The 25,564-nt window shown below is 39.7% G+C and overlaps 1 pseudogene; it reads left to right on the top strand.

Moving 5' to 3' along the window:
• LOC129148891 (60S ribosomal protein L23a-like) overlaps window positions 1–24,593 on the top strand; it is a 33,893-nt pseudogene extending 9,300 nt beyond the window's left edge.
• The last annotated feature ends 971 nt before the right edge of the window (window positions 24,594–25,564 follow it).

Genomic DNA, 25,564 nt, shown 5'->3' with positions numbered 1-25,564 from the left:
AGATATAGATATAGATATAGATATAGATATAGATATAGATATAGATGATATAGATATAGATATAGATATAGATATAGATATAGATATAGATATAGATATAGATATAGATATAGATATAGATATAGATATAGATATAGATGATATAGATGATATAGATATAGATATAGATATAGATATAGATATAGATATAGATATAGATATAGATGATATAGATATAGATATAGATATAGATATAGATATAGATATAGATATAGATATAGATATAGATATAGATATAGATATAGATATAGATATAGATATAGATATGTATATATATACACTAGAGGCCCAGTGCATGAAATTCGTGCATGGAGGGGGGGGGTTCCCCTCAGCACAGCTTGCACCCTCTCCAATCCGGGACCCCTCAGGGAATGTCCAACTCCCGGTTTAGGCCCACTCCCAGAGATTGTGCCTAAACCGGCAGTCAGACATCCCTCCCACAATCCAGGACTGCTAGCTCCTAATTGCTCACCTGCCTGCTTGCCTGATCACCCCTAACTGCCCCCTCTGCCTGCCTGGTTTCCCCTCACTGCCCCCCCCTGCTGGCCTGGTAACCCCCAACTGCCCCCCTGCTGGCCTGGTTGCCCCACACAGCCTGCTGTTCGGTCATCTGCACAGTTGTTTCGGTCATGACAGCCCCTGGTTTTTTATATATTAGGATAGATTGCTTTGCCAAACTTGTCATTGTGTTTATGTCTTGTTTTCTTAATTTCATTTAGTTGTGTGTTCTTTGTAGTTCACTAAACTAAGAGGATTGTTCTAAATTCTTTGCCTGACAGTTCATAGATTTCTATTTCTTTTTAGACCGATTATTAGAGCTTTATTAGTTGTTTCTGGTGATGTCATATTTACCTGTTTTTTTCTTGATCCTTGATTCTTTATATTGGTATCTGAGCATTTGAGTAATAGGGAACCTCTTCCAGACTTTACAGGTTTGCTTTGGCAGAGATAGATTTCACCAGTCATCTGAGTTTGTGTCCTTAGGCATATCTGCTGGTAATGCCCTTGGGCAGGTGGAGCCTGCTATTATGGTCTATTTTGGGGCACATCAACTCTTTGAGCTCTGAGGTTTGGGATCGGGATTTGTTCCACTGGCTGAGAACAGTTGGATGATAGGATTGATTGCTTGGTTCCCTACCCAAGTGAGGCTACCCATGACTCGACAGTTTCCTGCATTCTCTGGTCAGTCTTACTAGATGGTCAGGACTGAGTACTATATTTAAGTGTAATGGTACTATGAATTGGCTTTCCTGCTCTGTCATGGCATCAATATGGTACCCAGGGCTTGTATGAGTTTATTGTTTGAGGATCCAAATCCAGCAAGAGTTTGCACTTAATTCCATAGTCAGGTCAGGCCACCAGTTTTGCTCTGCAAATGGGGAAAACCACAGGATGTGCTCTCTGTTCAAATTTCATTGCAAGTAGGGCTGTTGGATGCAGCTTCCCATGTGCTCTTGTTAGGTTCCCTGGTCAGACAGAAGGCTGTATTCAGTGATGAGCAGGGTTATGAATTAGATTCCCAGCCTGGGAACAACTACAGAAGTAGCTCTAAAGTCAGTAAAGCTCTTTGTTTATTTGTTTAATTCAAGCCAACATGCACTCGATGTTCCCTAGATAAACAGGACTACTGGTTTTGTGCTGCAAACTATCAGTTCTGGTTGCCCTTCCTTTGGCTTGAGTGCCACAGAGCTGCACTGCTTGTCAACCCTTCTGATTAGATGGGGCCAGGAGCCACATGGGTGAGGATGTGGCTCCCTTGCCTGGGTGGGAAAAGGAGGGATAGCTCCAAGCAACTCTCAGTTTCCCAAACAAGCTCTGCAGTTGGACAGGGCTAAGGGCTACCCTCAGACTTCCCTATGAATCTTTTCCCCTGTCTGTGCATAGTGGGGAAACTTTCCTCTCCTCATAGTGGCTTTACTCTGAGGGTGGTCAGCTCTGCCCACCCACCTTTCATCTGGAGTCATGCTGGCCCACATAGTTTCCAGGTGTTCCTGCCAACCTCTCTAGTCATATATAGCTGGGAGACACTCTCCTCAGTGAACGGGGCTATGACTCAGCTCATTGCTTGGGTGTGGCTCTAGGGCTGGCAAAACTCCTCATTTGAGGATCTGAATCAGGTAGATTTGCATCTCATCATGTCCCCTGGTCAGAGTGTGGTACTGACTTGGTTCAGCAGATGATTCAAACTGCTGGTTGGGATTACTACTTGGGGTCTGCAGGTATGAACTTGGTTGGTCAAGATCTGTTTACTGGTTGTTGCAAGTCCCTCCATCCCTCTATGTCATAGTAATATTCCTAGTGATTGAACCCCACAGAGTCCCCTGCAATTCCCAGTGTTGTGAGGTCAGAATAGGGCCTTCCACAATGCTAGGGAGTTCTGGTTGTCATATCTGGGTTCTCTTTTTCCACTGAAGGAACCAGTGGCTCATGGGAGAAAGAACCACATGATTCTGCACTGGCCTGGAGGAGAAAAAAAATTGTCAACTTGTAGCAGTTTCTCTTACCCTTCTAATGCAGTTTGTTTTGTTTTCTGTGATACAGGGGGTGCTTCAGCTTCACTTCCATGTTTCATGATTCTCTCAGTGGTGCTTCATTGGTGAATAGTTGTTAGTTATACTTCTGAAGAAGGAGGAGCAAAGTCAGGAAATACATACATGGTCATTTGGTGGCATCACTCCCCTTAAGTTAAATATGCCTTGCTCTGTGAAGTTATGTCATGTCAAAATTATTCCTATCTTTATGGTGTATCATTTTTATAATGCTTTTCTCATCCACATAGTCCAATATGGCCCACCTTATATCTTCACTCCATTTGATATCTGCTTGAAAGGAAAGGGAAGATATACCATTTTTTAAAAGATACAACCTGAAATTTGTGTACATCACTTCTGCTCCCATCTCAGTCAGATAAGAGTCATATGGCCTTCCCTAATTGCAAAGAAAACTATGAAAGGTAGCTTTATTCTGAGTATCTATGTGTCCAGCTAAAAATCATGGGTTCTATTACTACAGAGAAAGGGGAGAGTAGTATTGCAGGACCACCAGCAGCAGTCCCTGCCACACTAATTCCCAACTGTGGATGATGCTTGTCATTCACTCTTACTTTTTACCATGCTGACTATATGCTTTGATATCAGCTAGGTTTTTGCTGCTGATTAACAGCCCCTTTAAGCATCTATATATACAAAAGGCTAATATGCAAAGTGTCCCCTCAAGAGTTCCACCAGGAGACCTGGTGTTTGATCGCCCACTATGACATGCGCTGACCACCAGGGAGTGGCATGGAACAAAGGAAGGCCCCGGCTGTCAGCTGGAAGGAAGGTTCTGGCTGGCAGCCTGAAGGCCCTGATCAGCCTTGATCACTGGCCAGGCCTAGGGACCCTACCCATGCACGAATTTAGTGCACTGGGCCTCTAGTCCCTAATAACTCTCTGTGGTCTTCTCCATTGCAATTGTTCCAAGATTACTTGATTTCCTTCCAAGTATCCAACCCCACCCTAGCCTTCTTATTTTCTTGCCTTTTCATTTTTGAAAAAAAAATTTCTAATATGAACTATCTCTCATTCTTAAAATTACTTTGCATCCTGCTTTCTTTTTATTCTGTCTTTAATAAAGTCTACCAACTTTTTGCCAGAGTTATATCTGTAATCATACCCTGATACTATCTCTACTTGCATTCTCCATAACTTGTTTCAACAATGAGTTATTGATTCTCAAATTTTATCTTCAATCTCTGTTTCTTTTCTTCTTCCAAACATTCTTAGGTTTCACCCTATCCTAAAACACATTTCCTGGACCCAGTAATTTTTTTCAAGTTACCATTGATCATCCCCTTTTCTTTTCTTTAATATCAATTTTTGAAAACACATTTCTTGCAATCAATTTCCCTAAACACATCCTATGTTTATCATCTCCTTGCCCATTACCACACATTCACTTGTGGAAATTTTACCCATTCTTCAAAGCCCATCTCAAATGCCACCTTGCTTATCTCTGAAACTAAATACAAATTATTTCTCTTCTGAACTATTACCCTTATGACCAAAGCAGCTTTCATCATTAAGTGTCTGCCAACTATCACAGGCTTCACGTTTGTTATTCATTTAACCTTTACAACAACCCTGTGAGGCAGGTATAATTTCCTCAATAAAATAACTTTTATTCATACTGCAAAATTAAAAAGATGTGCAAAATACAAACAACCATGATTTACCACTTAGAGAAAATTACTATAATATTTTGATGTTCCTTTTAGTTTCTAAAAATACATTATGATTTATTCCTCTTTTATTACAAATATAACATATGATCATTCTAATATGTATAAAAAGGAAATATATAACCAATGAACAATAATCATCTCCCAACTCCTCTTTATGTGCACTCCCCTGAAATAACCAATGTCCTCAATCTTGTATGTGCTTTTCCACACCCTTCACTTAAAAACATGGGGTAATACTACACACACTACACTTTAAATTGCACTTGCACTTAATAAAATATCTTGGACATGCTTCTGGGTCAAGATATACAGATACAATGCATTATGTTTACTAAAATTACAAAATCTTTGGTTTGGATATACCAAAATATATCCCTCTATTGATGGTTATTCAGATCACTTCCAATTTTTTTTACTATTAAAAATCAGGCTGCATATAATATCTTCACATATACATCCTCGCATAATGGTACTTTTTCTCTATATTAGGAATAGCAAGTCAGTAATTCTGAAGTTAACTGAGTTCCAATCATAATCTGAATGTGACTTTCCTTGGGAATGAATTAAATGAGTTTTAAAATTCACATAGAAAAGTGTCTGGAAAAAAACGCACAGTTTCCTTATCTGTAAACTGAGGGTAATAAGGAGAAATGATATTCTGATCTCATCAGGCTATTGGGAAAATTAAATCTATATATATAAAACCCTAATATGCAAATAGACCGAACAGCAGAACAACCAAATAACAGAACAACCAGTTGCTATGATATGTGCTGACCACCAGGGGGCGCACATGGAACATGGTGGGCATTGGCAACAGGCAGCAGAGTGAGGAACATGGCCAGCATTGGCTGTGGCGGGGTGGTGGAGCAGGTGAACAGGGCCACCAGACCAAGGCGGGGCGCTGGTGACTGTTATCAGGGTGAGCCTCTGGTGGTTACTGAAAATTCATTGCTCCCGTGCACTGTGGTCCCACTGGGCGCTTGCACCTGCTGCGGGCAGTGACCCCACTCACACCTGCTTCTGGCCTCAGAGCCGCTTGCACCCATTGCTGGCGCCAATCGCTCAGCACTGTCAGCAGGTGCAAGCGGTGGCCGCTGGCCCCGATTGTCCCTCAGGACTTCTCCACCTCCCCTTGCTCCTGAGGGGCAATTGAGGCAGCAGCTACCACTTGCACCCACTGATGGCCCTAGCCCTGCTCGCACCGCTGCTGGCACCAGCTCCAATTGCTCCATGCCATCAGTCGGTGCGAGTGGGGTCACAGCGGTGGCAGAAGCAGGGCTGCTGGCAGACAGGGGACCGGGGGCTGTGGTGGCAGGGGCTGGGCGGGGGTGCAGAGGATGGGCCGAGTCCTGCTCCTGTGCCCACTGCAACTTTACGGCCCACAGTTCCTTTCAAGGTACATGAATTTGTGCACTGGGCCCCTAGTCCTATATAATAAATCAACTGAACGGCAGAATGACTGGTCGCTAGTATGCAAATCAACTGAATGGCAGAATGACTGGTCGCCATGATGCACACTGACCACCAAGGGACAGATGCTCAATGCAGGAGCTGCTCCCTGGTGGTCAGTGCACTCCCACAGGGGAGCGCTGCTCAGCCAGAAGCTGAGCTCATGGCTGGTGAGTGCAGCGGCAGTGACAGGAGACTCTCCTGCCTCCACTACAGGTGGGCAGGTAAGGAGTGAGGGGTCCCAGACTGCAAGAGCTCTGGACTATGAGAGGGATGTCTGCCTGCCAGCTTAGGCCCAATCCCCAGGGGTATTGGGCCTAAGCTGGCAGGCAGACATCCCCCAAGGGGTCCTGGACTGTGAGAGGAAACAGGCTGGACTGAGTGACCCGCCCCCCCCCCCCAGTGCACAAATCTCATACACCAGGCCTCTAGTATTACAATAATGCAGTAACATTTACTGATGACTTGCTTTCTGATTATAATAAAGTATATGAAATAGCCACTTCTTCCTAAGAGCTTTCAGCAAATTTATTTTATTTCTTTCCTCATCTTGGGTCTTTGCCTGCTTTGTCTGTATATCCTGATCCATGCTGTTCTAAAGTAGAGCTACTTTAGGACAGTGATACTAGTACGAAAATAGAATTTTATAGAATACTAGAGGCCCAGTGTACAAAATTGGTGCACAAGAAGGGTCCCTAGGCCTGGCCTGCGATCAGGGCCAATCAGGTTCCCTGCCTCCCTGCCTCCCCACCTCCTCCTTCCCTCATTGCCCACCCACTCACCACCATCTCAAAGTCCCCCTTACCCCTCCACCTCCCCACCTCCTCCTTCCCTCCCTCCCTCAGTGCCCCACCACTGCTGCTAGTTGCCCTCCATGTTCCGCGCTGTCCCCTGGTCAGCGCATGTCATAGCGAGCGATCGAATTCCCAGTCCCCCAGTCAAACTCCCAAGGGGACACTTTGCATATTAGCCTTTTATATATATAGACTAGAGGCCTGGTGCACGAAATTCGTGCACAAGGGGGGGCGTGTCCCTCAGCCCAGCCTGCACCCTCTCCAATCTGGGACCCCTCGAGGGATGTCTGACTGTCCGTTTAGGCCCGATCCCAGATCGGGCCTAAACGGACAGTCAGACATCCCTCTCACAATCCAGGACTTCTGGCTCCCAACTGATCACCTGCCTGCCTTCTTGATTGCCCCTAACCACTTCTGCCTGCCAGCCTGATCACCCCCTAACCACTCCGCTGCCAGCCTGATTGATGCCTAACTGCTCCCCAGCCAGCCTGTTTGCCCCCAACTTTCCTCCTCTGCTCGCCTGGTCACCCCTAACTGCCCTCCCCTGCAGGCTTGATTGTCCCCAACTGCCCTCCCTTGCAGGCCTGGTGCCTCCCAACTGCCCTCCCATGCTGGCCATCTTGTGGTGACCATTTTGTGTCCATATGGGGGCAGGATCTTTGACCATATGGGGGCAGCTATATTGTGTGTTGCAGTGATGGTCAATCTGCATATTACTCTTTTATTAGATAGGATAGAGGCCTGGTGCATGGGTGGGGGCTGACTGGTTTGCCCTGAAGAGTGGGGGTTCCCTTGGGGCGTGGGGTGGCCTGAGCGAGGGGCCTGTGGTGGTTTGCAGGCTGGCCACGCCCCCTGGCGACCCAAGCGGAGGTCCTGGTATCTGGAATTTATTTACCTTCTACAATTGAAACTTTGTAGCCTGGAGCAAAGCCAAGCCTGCTGCTTGCTCCGCGGCCAGCAGCGATTTCTGTTGGAGTTAATTCACCTTCTATAATTGAAACTTTGTTGCCTTAAGCGGGTGGACCTGGACAGGGTGTGCGGAAAGCTTTGCTTCCCCAGTGGCTGTGGGCAACCCTGGCCTGCTCTCTCAAGCTCAGTTCTGCCGCCATTTCTGTTTGAATTTGTTTACCTTCTATAATTGAAACTTTGTAGCCTTGAGTGGAGGCTTAGGCCAGCAACAGAAGGTGCAGAAAGCTTGGCTTCTGTTGTTACCGCGGAAACCCTCCCGCTCTCAGTGGCTGTAGCCATCTTGGTTGGGTTATTTGCATATTTGCTCCTGATTGGCTGGTGGGCGTGACTTATGCATAACAAAGGTGGGGTCACTTTGCATATTACTCTATTATTAGGTAAGATTTTAACCTAAATACATGATAGGGTCCTGGAAGCAAGAAAAAAATAGGATCAAGTTTTTTAGAATTGAGAAAGAGATACAGAAAACATTCTACATATATATTCAATAAATTGCTGTTGAATTATATTAATCTGGAATAACAAATTTAGTCAAATGGCAAATTTAGATATCTACATAATGCACAACTTATTTATTTATTCTAAATGTTTTTATTTTAAACTTGTTGACATATCATCACTACATTAACAACTTTTTTGATCTAATACTGTCCTTAAAAATTTCTCCATATATCTGAATTTATTCAAACCCTGAAAAATTTCATTTCACAATAATCTTGAAATGGTATGTTCATTCCAGTTTCCATTGAAATCATGTATTTTTATGTTAAAAATGTGTCTAATATATCTGCAATTGATATATTTCTACAGAAAGCATATATGGTATAAAATAAAGCATTCTTGAATAACCTTTACTTCAAAAGTAATCAAATACATAAAATTTTTAATGCATACTACTTTGACATCAAAAGAAGTTCAAATCCACTAAAAATACCTATACTTTCATATATTTACATTGGAAGTTATTTTGGGCAGTCTTACTTTACAGCTATCCTGTAAAATATGAGAGAGTTATCTCCTGGTTTCTTCAAACTGATACCTACATCTGAATATCAAATTACAGTGATGGTTCCTAAGGAGACAGCTTTTCTAAAGCTGTCAAATAAAGAATGAACTATTATATGCATTTTGGTATGGATTTAAATAGGCATATAGGGTATAGTATTTTGTATTTCAACACATGTTCCTGCCATTCTTAAGCTAATCAAGTAGTACCCTGCCTTTTGAAAGGATACAGTATAGCAGTTAGAAAAAAGTGAAAGAAAGTGAAATCCTAAACTCACCATTTTTTAGTTGAGTCCCATCATGCTAGCTGGGGGATCAGAAATAAGTATTCTTACTACTGAAAATAGAGATAATTCATCCTGAGAAACTAAAATCTAACTAGTGTAGTATTTGTGTGCTGTCCAAGGATTCATTGAGGAGGCTAGTAAGTTGCACTTTTTAGAACTACTCCAATTTCCAGGGTTAGAGATGGAAGGGCCAAAGTTTTCTTGATTGGCATAGGATCTTATTATTTCATGATACAATGGCATAGTTCTAAAAAAGCGAATTACTTTTGATGCCCTTGGGGTGTGTCAACATTGGAGTTTGTAAATCCTTACCACCATATAGCATGAAGCTAACTAGTACCTTTGAAAACCTTGTGGTACACATGCCAGTGTCTTGTTAGTTCACACTGCGAGATTCCAGAATAATTTATAAGACTCCAATGCTACCCAAGATCATTAGGGCTCTAAACAATTTGGGAACTTTGAGACCTATTCTAAAAAAGTCCTTAAGTAACCAGTCAAAGATCCTGAAGAAATGCCAAAAATGTCTGCTCAAATTTTTTCCAAATATTAGGAACCTCAGTGCTCTCATCTTAAAACAAACAACATGATATTTTATGATCCCTTTCTGTGCTAATATCATCATAACTATATGACCTTACATTCATAATTATTATATTATGCTGTAATAACTAATAACTCTATAACCCATCCATCATTTCAAGAAAAGGGAACATCAAAACCGAGGGCCTCTTTTGAGGCAATTATTAGCCTTGCCAAGAGACCTTCCTCCTCACACCGTGCAGGCCACTGGTAGAATTCTTCACCAGTCATAAAGACAAGCAACCAAAATATATGTTTTTATTTTTGTCATCAAAGTACATTTTAAAAGACTACAAATTAATTGAATTTTAGCAGCTGGAAATAAAATAATAATCTGAAGCATCATCTTTGAAAAGAGATAATAAAAAAATGCATTTTAAAAGTTTTAATCTCTCTTGCCATGGCCAGGTGTCTCAGCTGGTTGGAGCATCACCCTGTATAGAAAAAGGTTGTGGGGGAAAAAAAGAAAAGAAAAAGGTTGTGGGTTTAATCCCTGGTCAGGGCGCGTACAGGAGGCAACCAATCAATATTTCTCTCTGATATTGATGTTTCTTTTTTTCTCTCTCTCCCTTCCTCTCTCTCTAAAAATCAATAAATACATATCCTCAGGTAAGGATTAAAAAGTTTTTAAAGTTTTAATCTCTTTTGTCTACTTGACTAGATACAGAATTTATTTTTTGAGATCTACAACAAAATTTCTTTCATGTAGATTAGGAATACAAGTAGTCAAGGCATTATACATTTTGCAAGGCATTAAAATCATTGACTATATTGAAGAAGACAAGGAATTGAGGTGTTGGAATAGAAGGAACTACATACATTCAAGTAAGCAAACCAGAAAGCAGCCACCATAGACCAATTGTAATCACAGCCATCAATTAAGATATAGCGAAAAATAAGTGAAATTAAGGGTACCTTTACCAGACTCACAGTGAGTTATTATTTTTAAGTGATATGGGTATTTATGTTTAGCATATAAACACATATCCATATCAATGAACTGTTTACTAATTTTTTTCCTTTTTATTGAATTAATTGGGGTGACACTGGTTAACAAAATTATACAGGTTTCAGGTGCACAACTCTACAATACATTATCTGTACATTGAATTTCTAGACAACCTCTTTCATATATCCCTCCAGCCTTTGCTTGCTATACAAAAGATTTGAAAAGGAAGTCCTTTAGATAGGAGAGATCGTATGTAAGTACTAGAGGCCCGGTGCACGGATTTGTGCACCAGTGGGGTTCCTCGGCCTAGCCTGTGGGGATTGGTCCAAAACTGGCTCTCCAACATCCCCAGAGGAGTCCTGGATTGTGAGAGGGTGCAGGCCAGGCCAAGGGACCCCACTGATGCACGATCGAGTAGGAGAGGGACAATGGGAGGGCTCCAGAGCATGTCCGGCCCATTTTGCCCAGTCCCCATTGGCTGGACCCCAGCAGGAAGCTAACCTACCAGTCGGAGCATCTGCCCCCTGGTGGTCAGTGCACATGGGAGTGACTGGTCGAACGGTCAAACGAATGGTCTGACACTTAGTATATAATAAAAGGCTAATATGCAAATTGACCAAATGGCAGAACGACCAGTTGCTATGACAAGCACTGACCACCAGGGGGTAGACGCTCAATGCAGGAGTTGGCCCCTAGTGGTCAGTGCATTCCCACAGGGGCAGTGCCACTTAGCCAGAAGCCGGGCTCATGGCTGACGAGTGCAGTGGCAGTGGCAGGAGCCTCGCTTGCCTCTGTGGCAGCACTAAAGTGGCAGTTGGACATCCCCTGAAGGTTACCAGACTGCGAGAGAGTGCAGGCAGGGCTGAGGGACCACCCTGAGTGCATGAATTTCATGCCCTGGGCCTCTAGTATAGGATAATATGACTCCTTTAGTGTTTTTGACACTGATATCCAGAAAACTCTTACATTATCTTCTTTAATGATATATCAGTGACACTGCATTGAACCTTGATGAACAATTAGTTATCACAACAAATTTGTTTGGTAATCATGTAGAAATAACAACTTATTTCATAATACATCCATTATAATAAATAAATCATTAGTGAATTATTATATTATTTAATAGGTATTAAAATAAATTAAAACCATTGTGGAATAATCCTGTTTATGACCCTGAAATAATTTTATGACATAATTGATTATTTTTATGGAATAGAATATCATTGTCATTACAAAACAGATGTATGACTGCCTTAATAGCTTTGGTAAGCACTGTTCTTCTTAATGGCATTTGTGTAATACAGTATACTGTTTGGAAGCTAATCTTATACATATAAAAAAAGGCAAGATCAATTAATGCGTATAGGAAAACACACACATAAGTAAACTGATATTTATTCTATAGCTTTTGTTACCTTGTCACTATGTTAATTTTATTTTACTCCTGCAAAAAATGTCCCCACCCAAAAATCAAGATATCTTGTGAAGGCTATAAGGCAACTAAAAATAATTGTGATCAAAAGTATAAAACCCTTTTTCTATCTCTCCCAAAACCAAAAAATAATAAAAAGTAATATTTTTATTGTAGAAATCTTTTCCATAAATGTCCTGATATATTTTCCTGAGTCTTCATATCTCTGAATAAATCAAACATGATGTTTTTATGTACCAAGTCAATTATGCATACAATATTTCTAGGTTTCTGTACTAACATAGTGACTTCATTTATAAAGAAGGCTGTAGTGGTGCATATATTGTTTCTGATTGGTGTTTCAGGTTTCTTAGAGGAGAGGGGGGTCAAAGGGGGGGGGAAAGGGATATCTGTAATGCTTTCAACAATAAAGATAAAATTATAAAAAGGCTATAAAATGTACCATTTGTGTATATGTTCATGTTTCTGATTATTCCACTCTTTTGAAAAGCATTTTTTTTCATTATTTCAATATTTCTGGAAATTTTGTGTCTAAATTGAGTCATTATCTCAGAAAGTATTAAACACCCTGTTTAGCAATTGTTAGTGTTTATAGTAAACAGTGGGTTATTTATTTAGCACTTCAGATTTGTAGATGTTTCTAGCAGTTAATTAAAACAAGGAGATCTGAGGGAAGGGAATTGGATCAGTTAATGAAGAGGTCTCAGTCTTCTCTTCTATTAAAACTAGTCCTTGGAATGGCCAATAAAATTACTTACTAGTGTTAGTTAGATAGTGATATTGGCAATTACCTACAGAGCTTCACATGTTTACCCTCAAATGGTTAGAATGTTTAGCTGAGTGAGTAGTAGTAATTGTAGAAGCAAAAGCACTGTGTTCCATTGGCAACCCCTTGAGACCATGATGCCACTCTCTAGTGGTAATGTTCTTGAAGAACTGTGCTTTTTAAAAAAAAATAAATTGGTTATGGAATTTATTTTTAGATGAGAAATAAGAAACAAGAGATAAATAAACCACAAATCACCCCTCCCTACTGAATATAAGAAAAGACTTGGTTATACTATATTTGGAAAGCATTTACACTTGAAACAAGGAAAAATTTATTTTGAACTCTGTCTAGATATGTATGTGTGCATACATACATACACACACACACACACACACACACACACACACATGCAAAGACTATTGAATAAATTGAAATTAATCAAAATGACAAATGTTAACAGTGGCTATTTTTTGTAATATAATCACAGAAAACTTTCATACTAGCAAACTATTAAGGTAAAAGATCTGAAAACCATCCTTTTGTACAGTAACCCCTTTAGCTTATTTGCTGGATCTCTAGCTAGTTTCTAAGAGAATTTGAAAGACCTAAACTTCTCCATACATAGGCTTATGACTATCTACCAAAATCCTCTCAAAATGAAGTCAAGAAGGACTGTTCCCATGGCCATGAGATTGGAGTTGGATCTGTGGGGGAGAAAGAGGGTTTAAAAATGAGGAGGGAGAGAAACCAAAGGGAAAGGGAATTCCAGGTGCCCATATGAGGTGAATCTAAATGAATTGAAGGCAAAGCAAAAATTGATGTTTTGTACCTTTCTCTGAACTCTGAGTCTATTCATGATCTGCTCATGAACAGGACTATCCTCCAGATGTTGTAAGATATAGATAGGGAAGGTTTATACTTATTTCAGCTATGGACAGTACTCACATACTCTCTTCACTGTGAGAGTTAAGCCTGAAACCTGGTAAATAGGTGACATTTCTCTCTCACATTGATATTCTCTCTCTCTCTCTCTCTCTCTCTCTCTCTCTCTCTCTCTCTCTCACACACACACACACAACCCCTTCATCTCTCTTGGGTACAGATTTAAAAATATAGTTGCAGGCCACATATTAAGCCTTATTGCATGCTAATGATGATATATGGTCTTAAACCAGTGACCCTTTGGACCTAGTTGACCATTATGCCTTGAGTCATGAGGGCAGTGCCCTACCAACTTGGCACAGCCACAGAAGCTTCCTGGCTAGACTAAAAATACCACTTTTATGATAAAGCCACACCTGGCATTTTTCTTTGTAGAAGGAAATGGTTTCTTCTTGTCTTTGCTGTCTTAACCAAAACTATGGTATTAGAGGAGGTTATTCCTCTCCTGAAGCCATCAGCCTCTTGCGGGGATGGGGCATATTGACTTTTATTGACTCCTGAGCTGTGCTAATGGGTTTGTCACCTATAAACAGAGCATTACAAATATATTGTCTTATAACATCTTGATACACAGTGAAAAATGCTGCATATTTCAACCCACATTCTGACAAAATACAAAATTCTAGGATCTAGAACAAAAGACTCAACATTTTCATGTTGGAAATAGAGACCAGATCCAGAGCAAAGGTGAATACATTAAACAAGATCCTCTAATTATAAATACCAAAGAGGTTTGACCTTTAGTATTGATATTCCAATAATGTTGACTACTGCAAGATTTATCTGCAATATAAAATGCATAATTAGCTTGGCCAGTATGGATCAATGATTGAGCGTCAACCCAGGAACCAAGAGGTCACTGGTTCAATTCCTAGTCAGGGCATATGCCCAGGTTGCAGATTGGATACCCAGTAGGAGGCATGCAGAAGGCAGCTGATTCATGATATTTCTTTCTCATAGATGTTTCTATCACTATCCAATATTAATGGTCATTTCTAACAAAAGTTAAGAATTAAAATGGGCACATCACACAGTGCTTTCCAATAGAATATGTTGCAAAATACTACCAAGTGTGTAGATATTAAATGGAATCCCCAAATAATATCTATGCCTATTTGTGGCCTTCTGTGTCTTCAGGTCTTCAAACCTATGCCATTGAACCAAATATACCACCATTTGACTATTCTTTGTTTGACTCTGCTTACTTTGAGTTATCGATTGGATCTCAGACACTACACCCATGGTGGAGGAGGGGGAGGAAATCCCACCAAATTTTGCAGTATTCAATTGGCCATTTTTTTGGACTATTGTTACTTAGCATTATTTGTTTTACTGAATATTTTGCAGGGGGGATTATAACTTCCTAGAATCTAAAATAATGAATAAATTTTAACAATGTGAATGCTGTTTAAATTCTTCAATTAACAATTTTTTAAAATTTCAAATGATGCTGCACTTTAAAACAAACAAACAAACAAATAAACAAAAAACCCTCAAAAGTTGAAAGACTTTTCCTATATAAATCCTCTGTTTATTTTTTATATATTAATATTATTAACAAAGTTGTTTTAAAATACTAAGAATGACCATAGGTCTTATATCTACAATGTGAGAAAACTACCACTGTCAAAATAACGGCACATTGTGCATCCACACGATTATCATATGGCAGTCATATCTACTTGTGACATTCTGACTAATAAGGTTTTATATCTAAAATTTATAAATTTAGCTCAGAATTATTACTAGTATATTCCAAATTTGAGCAAGACTACTCTCACATCCCTCATGACCTCAGCCCAGCTTCCAGTTTCATCCCTGATTATGACTGAAATGCAACTTGCTGATCCACCTCAATAACTGGATTTAATTGCAAGGGCAACTCCCATGTCACCATCCCCTGAATTGGTCCCCCACAGGTATCACCCCTCTCTCCCTTCACCTGCTTACCTCTAATAATTTTGCCACTCCTTAAACCTCTCCAAACGGAGATCTTAAAGTTTTCTTTTGTATTAGACAATTAGGGCTGCTATAACAAAATACCATTAATTGGGTGGCATATAAAGAACAAATATTTATTTATTTATTTATTTATTTATTTATTTATTTATTTATTTATTTATTTTGGTGCAGAAGGCTGGGAAGTCCAAGATCATGGTGCCTGCAGACTCAGTTTCTGGTGAGAGCCTTGTTTTGCATTTACAGACATCTTCTCATTGTAACCTCTCATGAATAAAGGGGTGAGGGATCTCCCTGGGACATAATCCTGTTTCTGTGGGCTCCTCCCTCATGACATAATCACCCCCCACAGGCACCAACTCCTACCACATAAGGTTTCATCATATGAATTTGGGGGGAGTACACATATATTTAGTCCATATAACCCCCCTTTTCTCCTCCCTTTCCTCTTGCACTCCAAGTTGTTGATATTTCCATTGATCCCCCATTGTCCCTCCCTTCTCTAATTACTGACTATCCTGTCAACCATTATAGAAACTTTTATTAAAGATATTTTTGTTCACTCAATTACCTTATAATGATCCCCAAATGTTCAGTTATCACTAAATTATATGCTAAGTCCTCTTTAAAATACTATACCTCCAATAAAATATGGCCTCAGATTATAACCACATAAACATTTTGTAAATCCATTAATTATAATATTATCCATGAATCACAAAATTAAACTTAAAGCTCCAACAAGATTATAATTTTACTGTCCTTCTCTTCTCCAAAGGGTACTGCTCCCCAGTATAACTTACTGTATACAATATGCCAATAATATCTGGGCTCCTAGGGATTGTCAAGAAACCTGGACCTACATAGTGACTCATCATAAAATAACTAGAGACCCGATGCATGAAATTCATGCATGGGGGGGTCCCCTCAGCCCAGCCTGCACCCTCTCTAATCAGGGACCCCTCGGGGGATGTCCGACTGCCGGTTTAGGCCCAATCCTGGAGATCAGGCCTAAACCGGCAGTCGGACATCCCTCTCACAATCTCGGACCACTGGCTCCTAATTGCTCACCTGCCTGCCTGCCTGGTCACCCCTAACTGCCTCTGCATGCCAGCCTGATCACCCCTAACTGCCCCTCCTGCCGGCCTGGTCACCCCTAACTGCCCCCCATGGCTGGCCAGGTTGCCTCCAACTGCCCCCTCCCTGCTTGCCTGGTTGCCCCCAACTACTCCCCCACCAGCCTAGTCACCCCTCACTGCCCCCCTGACAGCTTAATCACCCCCAATTGCCACCCCCTACTGGACTGGTCACCCCTAACTGCCCCCCTTCCAGCCTGGTCGCCCTCAACAGCCCCCCCACCAGCCTGGTCACCCCACACAGCCTGCTTGTTCAGTCGTTTGGTCATCTCTCACTACCCCACCTGCTGGCCTGGTCGCCCCATGCAGCCTGCTTGTTCAGTCATTTGGTCGTCCCTCGGGCTGGCCCTGGGTGGCTGGGCAGTCGACATCCAAGGCTTGCCCGTGCCTTGGGCCAGCCCTGGGCAGCTGGGGAGCTGAGGGGACTGGGAGCCGCCATCTTGTGGCTATGAGTGCCACCATCTTTGAAGACATGACAGTCAATTAGCATATTCCCTCCTTATTGGCAGTGGGTGCCACCACCTTTGTGAGGGTGTGATGGTCAATTAGCATATTACCTCTTTATTAGATAGGATATAAGCTCCTTTAAAATTTTTACTTAAATTACTTTGAAAAATAAAACATCAAATTTGCCATGTTAACCATTTTTAAGTGTACAGTTCAGTAGTTTTAAGTATATTCATGTTGTTATGAAACAAATCTTAACTTTTTCATCTTGCAAAACTGAAACTCTGTACCCATAAATAATAATTTTTCATTTCCCCTTCCCTACAGCTCACTGGTGGTTTTCTACTAATTTTCTATTTCTATGAATTTGACTACTTTAGATATCTCATGTAAGTGGAGTCATACAAATTGGTCTCTTTGTGACTGGATTATTTCACTTAGCATAATGTCCTCAAGGTTCATCCATGCTGTACATGTGATGAGATTTCAGTATTTTTTATGGCTGAATCCTATATAATAATAGGCTAATATGCAAATCGACCAAACAGCAGAATGACCGGTCACTATGATATGCACTGACCACCAGGGGGCAGATGCTCAACACAGGAGCTGACCCCCTGGTGGTCAGTGAACTCCTACAGGGGGAGCACCACTCAGCCAGAAGCCAGGCTCACAGCTGGCAAGTGCAGTGGCAGTGGCGGGAGCCTCTCGTGCCTCCGTGGCAGTGCTAAGGATGTCTGACTGATGGCTTAGGCCCACTTCCCACAGGGAGCGGGCTTAAGCCATCAGTCGGACATCCCCTGAGGGCTCCTGGCTGGTGAGAGGGCGCAGGCTGGTGCTGAGGGACACCCCCCGCCATGAGTGCACAAATTTCGTGCACTGGGCCTCTAGTAATATATATTACATTTGATTTATATACTAGTAGCCCTGTGCACGAGTACATGCACCAGTAGCTTGCTGTCACCCTCCAGTAGCTCTCCACCTGCTGTTCCGCCCTCCTGTAGCTCCCCCTGCACCCCATTCCTCCAGCCCACTCATAGCTTGCTGCCCTGCCCCCTCCTGTAGCCTCCACTGCCCACTTGTAGCTCACTGCCCCACCCTCCTGCTGATCCGTGAACCGGTCATTACGTGGTTGGTCATTACACATCAAGGCATAATGACCATTTGCATATTACATCTTTATTATATAGGATTCACATGTTGATGGGAATTTGGGTTGATTCCATCTCTTGACTATTGTGATTAATGCTGCAATGAACATGGATGTGCATATATATCTTTGAGATATTGATATTAATTATTTAAATAATTAAATATCCATACATGGGATTGCTGAATTATATGGTAGTTCTATTTTTATTATTTTTTAAAAAAAAATCTCAATACTATTTTCATAGAAGCTGCACCATTTTACATTACCACCAACAGTTCACAAGGATTCCAATTTCTCCACATTCTTGGCAACACTTGTTATTTACTGTTTGTTTGTTTTTGATAGTGGCCATTCTAGCAAGGTGATACATCATTGTGGTTTTGGTTTGCATTTTTCTAATGATTAGTGATGCTGAACATTCTTTCAAATGTTTATAGACTATTTATATCTTCTTTGGAGAAATGTGTATTTAGGTCTTTCCCCCATATTTTAATGGGGTTATTTATTTGTTTTTTCTTTCTTTATTGATTAAGGTATTACATATGTGTCCTTATCCCCCCATTGCCCCTCTCTCTCCCCCCACTCATGCCCTCACCACCCCCCTTGGTGTCTGTGTCCATTGGTTATGCTTATATGCATGCATACAAGTCCTTTGGTTTCTATATGAGTTCTTTATATATTCTAGATATTAACCCCTGTCAACATAAGAAACATTCAAACATGTGAAGGATTTTTGTGAGTTTGTTTGAGCCAAAATGTTGACAAATGCCAGGAACAGAATCTCAATGTATTGAGATAATGATCTGGAGAATGGCAGTTTTGTACCTTGTTTTTATACATTATAATCAAAAGTGTGTTACATGAAATCCATTGGTGATAGATTATGGAGGTGGGAGAAAGAAAAGTGGGGAAACCTCTGGGATTGGATAAAAAGTAAAATGATATACACATACTTCTTTTACCTACTTGGGTACAGGATAGTTAACAGTCAACAATTAACCCAATAACAATGAGGGAATTTGTGGTCTTGGCAGAACTGTGCCTGTGCTTTGTGGTGTCCGTAGAAAAGAAAATTACTTTGACATTCCAACAATATGTTATTGTAGATACAGACAATAGACAGGCTCAGTTAAGGTGAAGATTGACCTCTGCCAGGGAAGACACTGGCCGAAGACGTGACTACCCACCATAAACAGCTTTTTAGTTTAAAAAGTTTTAATTTCAGACCATCCTTTTTTTCCATTATTGTTGAAAGTATTATATGTGTCCCCTTTTTTACCCCATTGACACCTTATAGCCCACCTCCGCCTCCTCCCCTCCACCACAGGCCTTCACCACACTATTTTCAGACCATCCTTTGTGGCTACTTTAGGTCTCTGAGTTTTCAAGGCCGCCACCCAGGCCTCCCCTGAGCTAGTCAGGTTAGCATGTGGTCCCTTTTTGTCCACACCCCTTATCAGATATATGATTTGCAAATAGTTTGTCCCCTTCCATAGGTTGCCTTTTCACTCTGTTGTTTCCTTTGATAAGTAGTTTTTAAGTTTTTGATGTAGTACCATTAGTCTATTTTTTCTTTTATTGCCCATGCTTTTGATGTCATATCCAAGAAACCATCCCCAAATCCAATGTCATAATGTTTTTCCCTTATGTTTTAAGGAGTTGTATATGTTTAGCTCTTATGTTTAGGTTTTTACACCATTTTGAGTTAATTTTTGTCTATCATGTAAGGGAAGTGTTCAAGTTCCTTCATTTGCATGTAGCTATCCAGTTTTCCTAACAGCATGTGTTGAAGAGACTACACTTTCGCCATTCTGCCTTGGCACCATTGTCAAAGAACATTTGACCATATACATGGTAGTTTATTTTGGGGTTCTCTATTCTCTTTCATTGATATATATGTCTGTGCTTGTGATAATACAAGACTATTTTGATTACTGTAGCTTTGTGGTGAGTTTTGAAATCAAGAAATGTGAGACCTCCAACTTACTTCTTTTTCAAGATTGTTTCCACTATGTTGGTTTCTTTGAAATTCCATATGAATTTTAGGATTTTTTTTCTATTTTTGCATAAAATGCCATTGAGATTGCATAGACTTATTTGTGTAATGTGATGGTTAATTTTATGTGTCAACTTGACTAAGCCACAAGTTGCCCAGATAATTTGGTCTCTATTAAAATCATTCTAGAAATGAGATAAAAATTAAAGTGGTCAACAATATTAGTAGAACATTTAATCAAATTTCATTGGCTCCCAGTGACCTATTTTTGTTGCTGTCCCTTCAGCCTGAGGTGATTTGATTAGAAATTGATTTCAAAGTATATTCATACTAATTATAATATGGTACTTATTGAGCTCTTATAAAATACTTAAGTAAATTTAAATTTTATTAAATAAAATTTGGAACATTTTAGTCATCAGCTAACCATCAGGGGTAAATTGTGATCAATTATAAGACTGGTTTTGATGTTGACCAATGACAAATTTTAGGTCCCTGTCCCTCTCCTTTCATTTTGTCCCACATCTGAGCAATCTGTTAAGAATGGCCACATTCCCTCTAGCCCTTGGCACTCGCAAAAATTTTAAACCTGGTCCCTCCACCCCAGCCCCACTCTCTAACCAAAATGAAAACCCAAAGCCACTCACTCTTGTTTCACTGAGCTTTGAACCTGAGCCCTTCTTTTGGGGGAATCTTTTTTCTGATTACTATATGAGTAATAACTTTATTTCATATCCATAGGTGTTTATGTATCATTTGTCCTGACACACATAATTTTTGGATGAGTGACTATCCAGAATCTATATTCTTTCTTTAATATTAATCATGTAGCAACCTTAACTTTTTGTATTATCTGAATAGATTCATTTGTTACTTAGGGAAGAAAATAGAAAATAGTTAAATGAATGGAGGAAACAGAGAATCCTCCTGTGGAACTCTTGGGAGACAGTCTTCTGGCCTTTCTTCCCAGAGGCAATAACATAATATCACCGTGTACTATAGGAAGAATGATCTATATTTCCATTGGGACTTTCATAATATTTTAGTCTCCTGTGAGTTTGGTGGAGGTTAAAAGGGGGGTATCAATTCAAGAGCTTTCCTCCTGGGGCACAGGAGTGGATGGATATGAAATCTGTATTTGGGAGTGGCATTTATTTACAGATGAAGTAATATCTAAGCCAAGTTAATAGCAATGGAGACTGAAAGCATGAGTTAAATGTTAGAGACACCACAAAGGAAGAATCCCCAAAATGTGTATTCTGCTTTTAAATGTGATATTAAAAGCAAAAATCAAAGATGAACTGAGATATTGAAGCTTACTAGCCCAGGAGGATGTCAGAAGGATAAGTAGGCTTCAGTGGGAAGACAAACTCATTTTTGGACTTACTAAGGTAAGGTGAGGTATCTGTGGAGCATTTAAATGGAGACACTCAGTAGGTAGTTGGAAATGCTGTAGGGCCCCAAATCAATCTGCAGTTATGAAATGTCAATTCACATGATAGGTGTCCATAAATCTCACCATGAAAGATTTGTTTTCTACTATGCCAATTCCTAAGTCAGACCATAGCTAGGACACAGTTGTTTAAATAATGCTCCAAGGAAGAAAATGATGAGGGTGAAAATTTTTCATCCTGAACAAAAAATGATTTATTCTGGAAATTAATGCAGACTACATGTCTCATGCAGAGCTGCAGAGAACCAGCTACTAGATTTTCATAATCATTCAGGGCCTTTATAGTAGATGCAATGTCACAATTGAATATTCTAGCTATGCTGATGTTATTTTTTAGATTTGGTTTGCAGAAGGTATAACTTCTTAGGTTTGAAGTTGCTTTGAGAGATATTGCTGTCTCTCATAGGTAAAAGGCAGATGCTGGTATCATGAGAAACAATACCTTCAAATGTTGCAGGGTCCCCCGCCCCCCGCCGCCCTATGAATTTCATCTTGCATTGTTTTAAACAAAAAGTCCTGAACCAAAAAATAGAAATTTATAATGAAAATATTCTCAACCAGATGGCAATAATCTTTTTTGATTGAAACACATTCTCTACCACATAGCTAAATTAATTCTTTGACATTTTAATTTCCTGTGAATGACACTACACTCATCTCTAAAATGAAAAAAGGCTGGCTGTTGTGAGAGCACACGTCAGTGTGCATGCAACTTTCAAGCCTTCCCTTTTTCATTGCTTTCTGAATAGCCTAGCAATTCTCTTCCAAGACAGAGAAAATTACTCCCTAGAAGTGGAACTTCCTCATCTCTATGTGGCAAAGAGCTCATATTCATTTTCTCAGCTTCTCATAGCTTCAGAAATGATAGTTATTGTTACCATGGACTATTCTTAGAGCCAGAAATGCTATGGTTAGGGCACTTCATCAACCAAATCACACTTGTTCTGCCTTCCTATAAGTGATGTGCTACCATCCTCACCTCCTATTAGATTGCTCCAGGAAAAAGTGTTTGCTATAACCAAGTGGTTTCATACAAAATATTTACTTGACTAGGGTTTTGGCTTGTAACAAGTCTTTCTCCTCCAGTATGGTTATGTACAATACACCTGAAGCTTCAGGCAGTACCACAAAATATTCAGGTTACTCATTTATTTTTTTGTGTAAGTATTGAACTGGAAAAGATATGTAAACATTAAAAAATAAAATCTCTCATTTGCTTTTATCTTCTTTCCTTCCAAGAATTTAAAACTTACCCTATGTACTTTGGATGAAACAGGAAATAGCTTAATTCAGCTCCTGTATTCTTGCATTATGCACATTGGTGAATATATATGTTTAATTATATTCAATAGGCATGCAAAAAAAACTATACAGGTAGTCAAACTCAAAGTAGAATAGATACTTTGTCTATTTTTTTATTTTTTTAATCCTCACCTGAGAGTATGTTTTTTTTATTGATTTTTAGAGAGAGAGAAACATCGATGTGAGAGAGAAACATCAATTGGTGCCTCCCATATGCACCCTGACCGGAGATCAAACCCACAACCTAGGTATGTGCCCTAACTGGGAATCATACCCACAACCTTTTGGTGTATGGATGACACTCTAACCAAACCCAGCAACCCAGCCAGGCTTACATTTGTTCTGCTTTGACACAAACAATCTTGCACCCACAAATTAGATATGGTACTAACTCAGCTCTATGTAATGTAGTGAAAAAAAAGGTTTTAGTGGAAAATTTCAAAGTTAGTGTTTCTTCCCTCTTAGCAGGAGAGACTTATTCTTACTAGAATGTTATTAAAATGTGACAAGATAGAATAAAACGTTTTGACAATACAATGACAATTCTGAGACCTTAACTCTCTCAAAACATGTAACAACAATTACAGCAACAAAACACTGTTTCTCAGAGATATTTGGGAAAATGGCTGATTTTAGGGCTATGGTGGGGTAGAAACAAAATAGACATGGAATATCTTGCTATACCAAAATTATAATAAAAATATTTTTATTTTATGGTGAATGTGTCACAAGGATGTTTGAAAAGGCTCTCACTGGCCAAATCTGAGACAAGTAATTAAGTAAAACATTGATAAAAATAAGAGTTCATGAGTTCATCTGAAAATAATAAATATATAAATAAAAATGGTATTAGGACTTTTTTTTTTACAATATATTTTTATTGATTTCAGAGAGGAAGGGAGAGGGAGAAAGAGATAGAAAATCAATGATCAGAGAGACTCACCGATTGGCTGCCTCCAGCATGCCCCCTACTGGGGATTGAGCTTGAAACCTGTGCATGTGCCCTTGACTGGAATCTAACCTGGGACCCTTCAGTCCACAGGCCGACACTCTATCCACTGAGAAAAACTGGCTAGAGCAGGACTCTTTCTTAAAGTAGAATGTTGAGGATTAACTGGTTAATGTAGAGAGAGTATTGTAGCTGAAAAATAATTTTATAACAGTCATAGTAAAGTTTGGATTATGCAAGAATTATCAATGGATCCTTTTCACAAAAATAGCACTGAAAGTGAAGAAGGAAGCCCCAGCCCCTCCCAAAGCCAAAGCCAAGGATTTGAAGGCAAAGAATTCCATGCTGAGAGGCATTCACAGCCACAAAAAAAAGGTCTGCACATTACCTGCCTTTTGAAGGCCCAAGACACTGTGGCTTCAAAAGCAGCCCAAATATCCTGAGAAGAGTGGCCCCTCCCAGGAAAAAGGAGCTGACCACTAAGCCACCATCAAGTTCCCTTTGACTACTAAGTCAGCAATGAAGAAGATAGAAGATAGCAGTACACATGTTCATTGTGGACGCCATGGCCAACAAGCACCGGATCAAACATCTATGAAGAAGCTCTGTGACATTGACATAACCAAGGTCAACATCCTATTCAGGCCTGATGGAGAGAAAAGGGCATATGTTTGACTAGCTCCTGACTATGATGCTTTGGATGTTACCAACAAAATTGGGATAATCTATACTGAGTTCATTGGCCAATTCTAAATATAAAAATGTTTCACTGTAAAAAAAAAACATCAATGAAAGCTAGATCTTGAGAGAAATTATGATTAGAGTGGGGTATGTGCATGGTCTTAAAGTGATTCCCCACAGACTGCTTAATAGTGACAGAGAAAAATAGTAATTATATCAGGGAGAAATCAGGCAACACTTTGACAACATGATCAAAAGTAAAAAAAAAAAAAGGCTGTGTAACTGTTTTAGATTAAAGGAGCATAACAAGATATGACAACTGTATATGATACTACATATAAGACTGAATCTTCAATTAGAGAGAAGCAATGCTATAAAGGACATTTTGGGATCAATTGGCAAAACTGGAATTTAAAAGATACATTAGATAAAAGTATAGTACATATTTTTATTACCATTGTGCTTATGACTTACCCTTGAATGGATCAAAATATTAAACTACCTATATGTATATTAATATCTACCAATTTATCTATTGAGCGAGAGCATACAAACACAAAACAAAAGTGGTAAAATATTAACAATAGATAAATCTGAGTAAAGGGTATCCAGATATCGTATTATTTTTATTTTGTGATTTTGCTTATCCTTAAGTATGAATTTATTTTCAAATAACATTTTTAAAAAACTGGTTCATAATAAGAAAATCCAAATATAATTTCCTGTTCCATTTTGATGGTTGTTTTGCCAATAATAAAGCATAAATGTGTAGAGGCCAATCTAGTCTTCAGTAGCTTGGACTATGGACTGAGATTAAGTCCAAAATGACTTCATACCCAAAATTGCAAAGGCTTGGTAAGCCTTAGAAGGCCTTTGAAGGAGATTGAACAAGACTAAAGAATGCTGATGGATTTTATGATATGGTTGGGAACTCAAACCTAATGCCTTAGAAATCATTATACTATATGATATTCTTTCATTAAATTGCATAAATTATTTTTATATATGGCTAGAAAATAAAAAAATCTGTTTGTTATATCAGG

The sequence above is a fragment of the Eptesicus fuscus genome, chromosome 1, assembly GCF_027574615.1.
Source record: "Eptesicus fuscus isolate TK198812 chromosome 1, DD_ASM_mEF_20220401, whole genome shotgun sequence".
Taxonomy (NCBI): domain Eukaryota; kingdom Metazoa; phylum Chordata; class Mammalia; order Chiroptera; family Vespertilionidae; genus Eptesicus; species Eptesicus fuscus.
This window is presented reverse-complemented; position numbering and strand designations above follow the sequence as displayed.